General features: G+C 58.5%; 1 protein-coding gene across 1 annotated transcript in view; it reads right to left on the bottom strand.

Moving 5' to 3' along the window:
- The window catches only part of LOC144768631 (uncharacterized), a 1,076,067-nt gene that overhangs the window by 549,286 nt on the left and 516,781 nt on the right, over positions 1-10,000 (bottom strand). The window lies entirely within an intron of this gene.

Below are 10,000 nucleotides of genomic sequence, written 5' to 3'. Positions count from 1 at the left end.
TGATCGTGGTGGTGGTGATCGTGGTGGTGGTGATGGTGATGGTGATCGTGGTGGTGGTGGTGGTGATCGTGGTGGTGGTGGTGGTGATCGTGGTGGTGGTGGTGGTGATCGTGGTGATCGTGGTGGTGGTGGTGATCGTGGTGGTGGTGGTGGTGGTGGTGGTGATGGTGATCATGGTGGTGGTGGTGGTGATGGTGATCGTGGTGGTGATGGTGATCGTGGTGATGGTGATGGTGATGGTGGTGGTGATGGTGATCGTGGTGGTGATGGTGGTGATGGTGATCGTGGTGGTGATGGTGATCGTGGTGATGGTGATGGTGATGGTGGTGGTGATGGTGATGGTGATGGTGATCGTGATCATGGTGGTGGTGGTGGTGATCGTGGTGGTGGTGATCGTGGTGGTGGTGATCGTGGTGGTGATCGTGGTGGTGGTGATCGTGGTGATCGTGGTGGTGGTGGTGATCGTGGTGGTGGTGGTGGTGGTGGTGGTGATGGTGATCGTGGTGGTGATCGTGGTGGTGGTGATGGTGATGGTGATCGTGGTGGTGGTGGTGGTGGTGGTGATGGTGATGGTGATCGTGGTGGTGGTGATCGTGGTGGTGGTGATGGTGATGGTGATCGTGGTGGTGGTGATGGTGATGGTGATGGTGATCATGGTGGTGGTGATGGTGATCGTGGTGGTGGTGATTGTGGTGGTGGTGATGGTGATGGTGGTGGTGGTGGTGGTGGTGGTGATCGTGGTGGTGGTGGTGGTGATCGTGGTGGTGGTGATCGTGGTGGTGGTGATCGTGGTGGGGGTGGTGGTGGTGGTGATGGTGATCGTGGTGGTGGTGATGGTGATCGTGGTGGTGGTGGGTGATGGTGATCGTGGTGGTGGTGATGGTGATCGTGGTGGTGGTGATCGTGGTGGTGGTGATCGTGGTGGTGGTGATGGTGATGGTGATCATGGTGGTGGTGATCGTGGTGGTGGTGGTGGTGGTGGTGGTGGTGATCGTGGTGGTGATCGTGGTGGTGGTGGTGGTGGTGGTGGTGATGGTGATCGTGGTGGTGGTGGTGGTGATGGTGATCGTGGTGGTGATGGTGATCCTGGTGATGGTGATGGTGATGGTGGTGGTGATGGTGATCGTGGTGGTGATGGTGGTGATGGTGATCGTGGTGGTGATGGTGATCGTGGTGATGGTGATGGTGGTGGTGATGGTGATGGTGATGGTGATGGTGATCATGGTGGTGGTGGTGGTGATCGTGGTGGTGGTGATCGTGGTGGTGATGATCGTGGTGGTGATCGTGGTGGTGGTGGTGGTGATCTTGGTGATCGTGGTGGTGGTGGTGGTGATCGTGGTGATCGTGGTGGTGGTGGTGATTGTGGTGGTGGTGGTGGTGGTGATGGTGATCGTGCTGGTGGTGATGATGGTGGTGGTGGTGATGGTGATCGTGGTGGTGGTGGTGGTGATCGTGGTGGTGGTGATCGTGGTGGTGATCGTGGTGGTGGTGATGGTGATGGTGATCGTGGTGGGGGTAATGGTGATGGTGATCATGGTGGGGGTGGTGGTGGTGGTGATGGTGATGGTGGTGGTGGTGATGGTGATCGTGGTTGTGGTGATGGTGATGGTGATTGTGGTGGTGGTGGTGATCGTGGTGGTGGTGGTGGTGGTGATGGTGATCGTGGTGGTGGTGATCGTGGAGGTGGTGATGGTGATGGTGATCGTGGTGGTGGTGGTGGTGGTGGTGATGGTGATGGTGATCGTGGTGGTGGTGATCGTGGTGGTGGTGATGGTGATGGTGATCATGGTGGTGGTGATGGTGATCGTGGTGGTGGTGATCGTGGTGGTGATCGTGGTGATCATGGTGGTGGTGGTGGTGGTGATCGTGGTGATGGTGATGTTGATCGTGGTGGTGGTGATCGTGGTGGTGGTGATGGTGATGGTGGTGGTGGTGGTGGTGGTGGTGATCGTGGTGGTGGTGATGGTGATCGTGGTGGTGGTGGTGGTGATCGTGGTGGTGATCGTGGTGATCGTGGTGGTGATCGTGGTGATCGTGGTGGTGGTGGTGGTGGTGGTGATCGTGGTGATGGTGATGGTGATCGTGGTGGTGGTGATCGTGGTGGTGGTGATGGTGATGGTGGTGGTGGTGGTGGTGGTGGTGATCGTGGTGGTGGTGGTGGTGATCGTGGTGGTGGTGATCGTGGTGATCGTGGTGATCGTGGTGGTGGTGGTGATCGTGGTGGTGGTGGTGGTGGTGGTGGTGGTGATCGTGGTGGTGGTGGTGATCGTGGTGGTGGTGGTGATGGTGGTGGTGGTGGTGGTGGTGATGGTGATCGTGGTGGTGGTGGTGGTGATGGTGATCGTGGTGGTGATGGTGATCGTGGTGATGGTGATGGTGATGGTGGTGGTGATGGTGATGGTGATCGTGGTGGTGGTGGTGGTGATCGTGGTGGTGGTGATCGTGGTGGTGGTGGTGGTGATGGTGATCGTGGTGGTGGTGGTGATCGTGGTGGTGGTGATCATGGTGGTGGTGATCGTGGTGGTGATCGTGGTGCTGGTGATGGTGATGGAGATCGTGGTGGTGGTGGTGGTGATCGTGGTGGTGGTGATCGTGGTGGTGGAGATGGTGATCGTGGTGGTGGTGGTGGTGATCGTGGTGGTGGTGGTGATCGTGGTGGTGGTGGTGATGGTGATCGTGGTGGTGGTGGTGGTGATGGTGATCGTGGTGGTGGTGGTGGTGGTGGTGGTGATGGTGGTGGTGGTGATGGTGGTGGTGGTGGTGGTGGTGGTGATGGTGATCGTGGTGGTGGTGGTGGTGTTGATCGTGGTGGTGATCGTGGTGGTGGTGATGGTGATCGTGGTGGTGATGGTGATGGTGATGGTGATCGTGGTGGTGGTGGTGGTGATGGTGATCGTGGTGGTGGTGGTGATCGTGGTGGTGGTGATCGTGGTGGTGATCATGGTGGTGGTGATGGTGATGGTGATCGTGGTGGTGGTGGTGGTGATGGTGATCATGGTGGTGGTGGTGGTGATTGTGGTGGTGGTGGTGGTGGTGGTGGTGATGGTGATGGTGATCATGGTGGGGGTGTTGGTGATGGTGGTGGTGGTGATGGTGGTGGTGGTGGTGATGGTGATGGTGATCGTGGTGGTGGTGATGGTGATCGTGGTGGTGGTGATGGTGATGGTGGTGGTGGTGATGATGGTGGTGGTGGTGGTGGTGATGGTGATGGTGATCGTGGTGGTGGTGATGGTGATCGTGGTGGTGGTGATCGTGGTGGTGGTGATGGTGATGGTGGTGGTGGTGGTGGTGGTGGTGATCATGGTGGTGGTGGTGGTGGTGGTGGTGATCGTGGTGGTGGTGGTGGTGGTGGTGGTGATGGTGATCGTGGTGGTGGTGATGGTGGTGGTGGTGATGGTGATGGTGATCGTGGTGGTGGTGATGGTGATCGTGGTGGTGGTAATCGTGGTGGTGGTGATGGTGATGGTGGTGGTGGTGGTGGTGGTGGTGATCGTGGTGGTGGTGGTGGTGATCGTGGTGGTGGTGATCGTGGTGGTGGTGATCGTGGTGGGGGTGGTGGTGGTGGTGATGGTGATCGTGGTGGTGGTGATGGTGATTGTGGTGGTGGTGATGGTGATCGTGGTGGTGGTGATGGTGATCATGGTGGTGGTGATCGTGGTGGTGGTGATCGTGGTGGTGGTGATCGTGGTGGTGGTGGTGGTGATCGTGGTGGTGGTGATCGTGGTGATCGTGGTGGTGGTGGTGATCGTGGTGGTGGTGATGGTGATGGTGGTGGTGGTGGTGGTGGTGGTGATCGTGGTGGTGGTGGTGGTGATCGTGGTGGTGGTGATCATGGTGGTGGTGATCGTGGTGGGGGTGGTGGTGGTGGTGATGGTGATCGTGGTGGTGGTGATGGTGATCGTGGTGGTGGTGATGGTGATGGTGGTGGTGGTGATCGTGGTGGTGGTGGTGATGGTGATGGTGATCGTGGTGGTGGTGATGGTGATGGTGATCGTGGTGGTGGTGATGGTGATCGTGGTGGTGGTGATCGTGGTGGTGGTGATGGTGATGGTGGTGGTGGTGGTGGTGGTGGTGATCGTGGTGGTGGTGGTGGTGATCGTGGTGGTGGTGATCGTGGTGGTGGTGATCGTGGTGGGGGTGGTGGTGGTGGTGATGGTGATCGTGGTGGTGGTGATGGTGATCGTGGTGGTGGTGATGGGGATCGTGGTGGTGGTGATGGTGATCGTGGTGGTGGTGATCGTGGTGGTGGTGATCGTGGTGGTGGTGATCGTGGTGGTGATCGTGGTGGTGGTGATCGTGGTGATCGTGGTGGTGGTGGTGATCGTGGTGGTGGTGATGGTGATGGTGGTGGTGGTGGTGGTGGTGATTGTGGTGGTGGTGGTGGTGATCGTGGTGGTGGTGATCGTGGTGGTGGTGATCGTGGTGGGGGTGGTGGTGGTGGTGATGGTGATCGTGGTGGTGGTGATGGTGATCGTGGTGGTGGTGATTGTGGTGGTGGTGGTGGTGGTGGTGATCATGGTGGGGGTGGTGGTGGTGGTGATGGTGGTGGTGGTGGTGATGGTGATGGTGATCGTGGTGGTGGTGATCGTGGTGGTGGTGGTGATTGTGGTGGTGGTGGTGGTGGTGGTGGTGATGGTGATGGTGATCGTGGTGGTGGTGATGGTGATCGTGGTGGTGGTGATGGTGATCGTGGTGGTGGTGATCATGGTGGTGGTGATCGTGGTGGTGGTGATCGTGGTGGTGGTGGTGGTGATCGTGGTGGTGGTGATTGTGGTGGTGGTGGTGGTGGTGGTGGTGATGGTGATGGTGATCGTGGTGGGGGTGGTGGTGGTGGTGATGGTGATCGTGGTGGTGGTGCTGGTGATGGTGATCGTGGTGGTGATGGTGGTGGTGGTGGTGGTGATCGTGGTGGTGGTGATCGTGGTGATCGTGGTGGTGAGAGTGATCGTGGTGGTGATGGTGATCGTGGTGATGGTGATGGTGGTGATGGTGATGGTGATGGTGATGGTGATCGTGGTGGTGGTGGTGGTGATCGTGGTGGTGGTGATCGTGGTGGTGGTGATCGTGGTGGTGGTGGTAGTGATCGTGGTGGTGGTGGTGGTGGTGGTGGTGGTGATGGTGATGGTGGTGATCGTTGTGGTGGTGATGGTGATCGTGGTGGTGGTGGTGGTGATGGTGATCGTGGTGGTGGTGGTGGTGATCGTGGTGGTGGTGATCGTGGTGGTGGTGATGGTGATGGTGATCGTGGTGGTGGTGGTGGTGATCGTGGTGGTGATGGTGGTGATCGTGGTGGTGGTGGTGATCGTGGTGGTGGTGGTGGTGGTGGTGGTGATGGTGATCGTGGTGGTGGTGATGGTGGTGGTGGTGGTGGTGATAGTGATCGTGGTGGTGGTGGTGGTGATCGTGGTGGTGGTGATCGTGGTGATTGTGGTGGTGGTGGTGGTGGTGGTGATGGTGATAATGATCGTGGTGGTGGTGATCGTGGTGGTGGTGATGGTGATGGTGATCGTGGTGGTGGTGGTGGTGGTGATGGTGATCGTGGTGGTGGTGGTGGTGGTGGTGATGGTGATGGTGATCGTGGTGGTGGTGATCGTGGTGGTGGTGATGGTGATCGTGGTGGTGGTGGTGGTGATCGTGGTGGTGGTGGTGGTGATCGTGGTGGTGGTGGTGGTGATCGTGGTGATCGTGGTGGTGGTGGTGATCGTGGTGGTGGTGGTGGTGGTGATCGTGGTGGTGATGGTGATCGTGGTGGTGGTGATGGTGATCGTGGTGGTGGTGGTGGTGATGGTGATCGTGGTGGTGGTGGTGGTGATCGTGGTGGTGGTGATCGTGGTGATCGTGGTGGTGGTGGTGGTGATGGTGATGGTGATCGTGGTGGTGGTGATCGTGGTGGTGGTGATCGTGATGGTGATCGTGGTGGTGGTGGTGGTGGTGATGGTGATCGTGGTGATGGTGATGGTGATCGTGGTGGTGGTGGTGGTGATCGTGGTGATCGTGGTGGTGGTGGTGATCGTGGTGGTGGTGGTGGTGGTGGTGATGGTGATGGTGATCGTGGTGATGGTGATGGTGATCGTGGTGGTGGTGGTGGTGATCGTGGTGGTGGTGGTGATCGTGGTGGTGGTGGTGGTGGTGGTGGTGGTGATGGTGATCGTGGTGGTGGTGATTGTGGTGGTGGTGGTGGTGGTGGTGGTGATGGTGATGGTGATGGTGATCGTGGTGGTGGTGATCGTGGTGATCGTGGTGGTGGTGGTGGTGGTGGTGATGGTGATCGTGGTGGTGGTGATGGTGGTGGTGGTGGTGGTGGTGATGATGATCGTGGTGGTGGTGATCGTGGTGGTGGTGATCATGGTGGTGGTGATCGTGGTGGTGGTGGTGGTGATCGTGGTGGTGGTGATCGTGGTGATCGTGGTGGTGGTGGTGATCGTGGTGGTGGTGATGGTGGTGGTGGTGGTGGTGGTGGTGATCGTGGTGGTGGTGGTGGTGATCGTGGTGGTGGTGATCGTGGTGGTGGTGATCGTGGTGGGGGTGGTGGTGGTGGTGATGGTGATCGTGGTGGTGGTGATGGTGATCGTGGTGGTGGTGATGGTGATCGTGGTGGTGGTGATTGTGGTGGTGGTGGTGGTGGTGGTGATGGTGATCATGGTGGGGGTGGTGGTGGTGGTGATGGTGGTAGTGATGGTGATGGTGATCGTGGTGGTGGTGATCGTGGTGATCGTGGTGGTGGTGGTGATTGTGGTGGTGGTGGTGGTGGTGGTGGTGGTGATGGTGATGGTGATCGTGGTGGTGGTGATGGTGCTGGTGATCGTGGTGGTGGTGATGGTGATCGTGGTGGTGGTGATGGTGATCGTGGTGGTGGTGATCGTGGTGGTGGTGATCGTGGTGGTGGTGATCGTGGTGGTGGTGGTGGTGATCGTGGTGGTGGTGATTGTGGTGGTGGTGGTGGTGGTGGTGGTGATGGTGATGGTGATCGTGGTGGGGGTGGTGGTGGTGGTGATGGTGATCGTGGTGGTGGTGATGGTGATCATGGTGGTGATGGTGATCGTGGTGGTGGTGGTGGTGATCGTGGTGGTGGTGATCGTGGTGATCGTGGTGGTGATGGTGATCGTGGTGGTGATGGTGATCGTGGTGATGGTGATGGTGGTGGTGATGGTGATGGTGATGGTGATGGTGATCGTGGTGGTGGTGGTGGTGATCGTGGTGGTGGTGATCGTGGTGGTAGTGATCGTGGTGGTGGTGGTGGTGATCGTGGTGGTGGTGGTGGTGGTGGTGGTGGTGATGGTGATGGTGGTGATCGTGGTGGTGGTGATGGTGATCGTGGTGGTGGTGGTGGTGATGGTGATCGTGGTGGTGGTGGTGGTGATCGTGGTGGTGGTGATCGTGGTGGTGGTGATGGTGATGGTGATCGTGGTGGTGGTGGTGGTGATCGTGGTGGTGGTGGTGATCGTGGTGGTGGTGGTGGTGATCGTGGTGATCGTGGTGGTGGTGGTGATCGTGGTGGTGGTGGTGGTGGTGGTGGTAGTGGTGATGGTGATCGTGGTGGTGGTGATGGTGGTGGTGGTGGTGGTGATGGTGATCGTGGTGGTGGTGGTGGTGATTGTGGTGGTGGTGATCGTGGTGATCGTGGTGGTGGTGGTGGTGGTGATGGTGATGGTGATCGTGGTGGTGGTGATCGTGGTGGTGGTGATGGTGATGGTGATCGTGGTGGTGGTGGTGGTGGTGATGGTGATCGTGGTGGTGGTGGTGGTGGTGGTGATGGTGATGGTGATCGTGGTGGTGGTGATCGTGGTGGTGGTGATGGTGATGGTGATCGTGGTGGTGGTGGTGGTGATCGTGGTGGTGGTGGTGGTGATCGTGGTGGTGGTGGTGGTGATCGTGGTGATCATGGTGGTGGTGGTGATCGTGGTGGTGGTGGTGGTGGTGGTGGTGGTGATGGTGATCGTGGTGGTGGTGATGGTGATCGTGGTGGTGGTGATGGTGATCGTGGTGGTGGTGATCGTGGTGATCGTGGTGGTGGTGGTGGTGATGGTGATGGTGAACGTGGTGGTGGTGATCGTGGTGGTGGTGATGGTGATGGTGATCGTGGTGGTGGTGGTGGTGGTGATGGTGATCATGGTGGTGGTGGTGGTGGTGGTGATGGTGATGGTGATCGTGGTGATGGTGATGGTGATCGTGGTGGTGGTGGTGGTGATCGTGGTGATCGTGGTGGTGGTGGTGATCGTGGTGGTGGTGGTGGTGATGGTGATCGTGGTGGTGGTGATGGTGGTGGTGGTGGTGGTGATGGTGATCATGGTGGTGGTGGTGGTGATCGTGGTGGTGGTGATCGTGGTGATCGTGGTGGTGGTGGTGGTGGTGGTGATGGTGATGGTGATCGTGGTGGTGGTGATCGTGGTGGTGGTGATGGTGATGGTGATCGTGGTGGTGGTGGTGGTGGTGATGGTGATCGTGGTGGTGGTGATGGTGATGGTGATCGTGGTGGTGGTGATCATGGTGGTGGTGATGGTGATGGTGATTGTGGTGGTGGTGATCGTGGTGGTGGTGATCGTGGTGGTGGTGATCGTGGTGGTGGTGATCGTGGTGGTGGTGATCGTGGTGATCATGGTGGTGGTGGTGATCGTGGTGGTGGTGATGGTGATGGTGGTGGTGATGGTGGTGATCGTGGTGGTGGTGGTGGTGATCGTGGTGGTGGTGATCGTGGTGGTGGTGATCGTGGTGGGGGTGGTGGTGGTGGTGATGGTGATCGTTGTGGTGGTGATGGTGATCGTGGTGGTGGTGATGGTGATCGTGGTGGTGGTGATGGTGATAGTGGTGGTGGTGATCGTGGTGGTGGTGGTGATGGTGATGGTGATCGTGGTGGTGGTGATGGTGATCGTGGTGGTGGTGATCGTGGTGGTGGTGATGGTGATGGTGGTGGTGGTGGTGGTGGTGGTGATCGTGGTGGTGGTGGTGGTGATCGTGGTGGTGGTGATCGTGGTGGTGGTGATCGTGGTGGGGGTGGTGGTGGTGGTGATGGTGATCGTGGTGGTGGTGATGGTGATCGTGGTGATGGTGATGGTGATGGTGGTGGTGATGGTGATGGTGATGGTGATGGTGATCGTGGTGGTGGTGGTGGTGATCGTGGTGGTGGTGATCGTGGTGGTGGTGATCGTGGTGGTGGTGATGGTGATCGTGGTGGTGGTGATCGTGGTGGTGGTGATGGTGATCGTGGTGGTGGTGATCGTGGTGATCGTGGTGGTGATCGTGGTGATTGTGGTGGTGGTGGTGGTGGTGGTGATCGTGGTGATGGTGATGGTGATCGTGGTGGTGGTGATCGTGGTGGTGGTGATGGTGATGGTGGTGGTGGTGGTGGTGGTGGTGATCGTGGTGGTGGTGGTGGTGATCGTGGTGGTGGTGATCGTGGTGATCGTGGTGGTGGTGGTGATCGTGGTGGTGGTGATGGTGATGGTGGTGGTGGTGGTGGTGGTGGTGATCGTGGTGGTGGTGGTGGTGATTGTGGTGGTGGTGATCGTGGTGGTGGTGATCGTGGTGGGGGTGGTGGTGTTGGTGATGGTGATCGTGGTGGTGGTGATGGTGATCGTGGTGGTGGTGATGGTGATCGTGGTGGTGGTGATGGTGATGGTGGTGGTGGTGATCGTGGTGGTGGTGGTGATGGTGATGGTGATCGTGGTGGTGGTGATGGTGATCGTGGTGGTGGTGATCGTGGTGGTGGTGATGGTGATGGTGGTGGTGGTGGTGGTGATCGTGGTGGTGGTGGTGGTGATCGTGGTGGTGGTGATCGTGGTGGGGGTGGTGGTGGTGGTGATGGTGATCGTGGTGGTGGTGATGGTGATGGTGATCGTGGTGATGGTGATCGTGGTGGTGGTGATGGTGATCGTGGTGGTGGTGATGGGGATCGTGGTGGTGGTGATGGTGATCGTGGTGGTGGTGATGGTGGTGGTGGTGGTGGTGGTGGTGATGGTGATCGTGGTGGTGGTGATGGTGATGGTGATCGTGGTGGTGGTGG

The sequence above is a fragment of the Lissotriton helveticus genome, chromosome 7 (assembly GCF_964261635.1).
Source record: "Lissotriton helveticus chromosome 7, aLisHel1.1, whole genome shotgun sequence".
Lineage (NCBI taxonomy): Eukaryota > Metazoa > Chordata > Amphibia > Caudata > Salamandridae > Lissotriton > Lissotriton helveticus.
The sequence above is the reverse complement of the archived record's forward strand: the minus strand, read 5'-3'. Positions and strand labels throughout refer to the sequence as shown.